A 2,554-nucleotide genomic window follows, 5' to 3' on the forward strand; every position below is an offset into this window, starting at 1 on the left:
AAAAATCAAAATTATTCTTACTTATATCAACCAAAATTATTTTGTAATTTATGGGCTTAAAAAATGTTACTCTTATAAATAAATTTTATTAAGTAAAACACGTGAATTACTAAATAAATACTATTTATAAATAATGAATAAATGGAACATGAGTCACTAAATTATAAAAAATCGTTATTATAATTTAATGAGCTTTAACAAATAAAATTAATTTAAAATTTTAATTATACAATTAAAATTCAAATCTATTTTTATTTATCATTAAATTAAAACTATTTTATTTATATATATAAAATTTATTTATATCATACAGATAACCAAAATTATTATTATTTTTTATATCTGTATCACATAATAAATAAATTAAAATTTATAATTTATATGAGAATGTATGCTAATGAATGAATGCAAATGTGGAATGAATGCCATGCATGAATCAATTTATCATAAAAATTAACAGGCAAATTTTGGGGTATGACACCGCCCTTTCGGGTTTTCAACTTAGCGAGTTGTTCTTTTTCTTTTTAGGCGAAGTATTTCTTGACTGCATCAGCATTCACAGGACGCGTTAACTCTTCACCATCCATAGTTATAAGAATCAAAGCATCGCCTGAGAATACTCTCTTAACAACATATGTGCCTTCATAATTAGGAGTCCATTTGCCCATAGCATCAGGTTTGAAAGATAAAATCTTCTTGAGCACGAGGTCACCTTCTCTAAACACACGAGGCCTGACCTTCTTATCAAACGCTTTCTTCATTATTTGCTGATATAACTGACCATGACACATGGCAGTCAATCTCTTCTCTTTAATCAAATTCAACTGATTATATCTGGTCTGGCACCATTCAACTTCTATCAACTTGGCTTCCATCAAGACACACAATGATGGGATCTCAACCTCCATGGGGAGCATAACTTCTATACCATAAATAAGAGAGAACGGGGTTTCCCCTGTTGAAGTGCGAATGGATGTACGATACCCATGCAAAACAAATGGGAGCATCTCATGTCAATCTTTATATGTCACAACCATCTTCTGAATGATCTTCATAATGTTCTTGTTCGCATCTTCAACAACCCCATTCATGTTAGGTCAGTAGGGAGAAGAATTGTCATGGGCAATCTTGAACTCTTTGCAAAGAACTTCCACCATATTATTATTCAAGTTAGATCCATTATCAATAATGATCTTACTTAGCACACCATAACGACATATAATTTGATTCTTAATAAACCTTACAACAACTTGCTTGGTCACATTTGCATACGATGCTGCTTCAACCCACTTTGTGAAGTAATCAATAACCACCAGAATGAAACGATGTTCGTTCGAAGCTTTGGGCTCAATCATACCAATCATATAAAATCCCCACACGGAGAAGGGCCACGGAGAGGAAATTACATTCAACAGTGTCGGAGGAACATGAATCTTATCTGCATAAATTTGACACTTGTGGCATTTCTTCACAAACTTGCAACAGTCAGATTCCATTGTCAGCCAATAATAACCTACTCTCAACATCTTTTTTGCCATAGCATGTTCATTGGAATGAGTACCAAAGGAACCTTCATGGACTTCAGTCATCAACAAGTTTGCTTCGTGTCTATCGACGCATCTGAGCAAAACCATGTCAAAGTTACTCTTATAAAGCACATCACCATTCAGGTAGAAGTTGCCAGCTAATCTTCTCAAATTCTTATTATCTTTCAAAGATGCCCTTGACGGGTAAATCTGACTTTGGAGGAAACATTTGATATCATAATACCAAGGTTTTTCATCTTTGGCTTTTTCAACGATAAATACATGAGTTGGTCTATCAAGACGCATCACGGTCAAATTGGGAACTTCATTCCAAAATTTCACCATAATCATTGAAGCCAACATTGCAAGAGCATCTGCCATCCAGTTTTCATCTCGAGGGATATGATGAAACTCAACCTTTGTAAAGAAAGTTGAAATCCTCCTCGCATAGTCTCTATATGGTATCAAACTGGGTTGATTCGTCTCCCATTCACCCTTGATCTGATTAACCACCAAAGCTGAATCTCCATAGACGTCAAGATATTTGATTCTGAGATCAATGGCTTCTTCGAGCCCCATAATGCAACCTTCATACTCAGCAATATTGTTTATACACTTGAAGGTCAATCTAGTTGTAAAAGGAAAATTAGTGCCTTGAGGAGTAATAATCACTGCCCCAATGCCATTACCATATGAATTAATAGCTCCATCAAATACCATGCCCCAATGGGAACCTGGTTTTGGCCCTTCTTCAAGCAGTGGTTCATCACAATCTTTCATCATCAAGTACACAATCTCTTCATTAGGAAAATCATATTTCACTAACTGATAATCTTCAATCAGTTGGTGAGCCAAATGGTCATCTAAGGCACTACCCTTGATAGCTTTCTGAGATCGATATTCAATATCATACTCAGATAACAACATCTGCCAACGGGCAATCCTCCCAGTTAAAGTAGGCTTCTCAAAAATCTACTTGATTGGATCCATTTTGGATATCAACCAAATAGTATGATTCAACATATACT

Source organism: Lathyrus oleraceus, chromosome 1 (assembly GCF_024323335.1).
Source record: "Lathyrus oleraceus cultivar Zhongwan6 chromosome 1, CAAS_Psat_ZW6_1.0, whole genome shotgun sequence".
NCBI classification, from domain to species: Eukaryota; Viridiplantae; Streptophyta; class Magnoliopsida; order Fabales; family Fabaceae; genus Lathyrus; species Lathyrus oleraceus.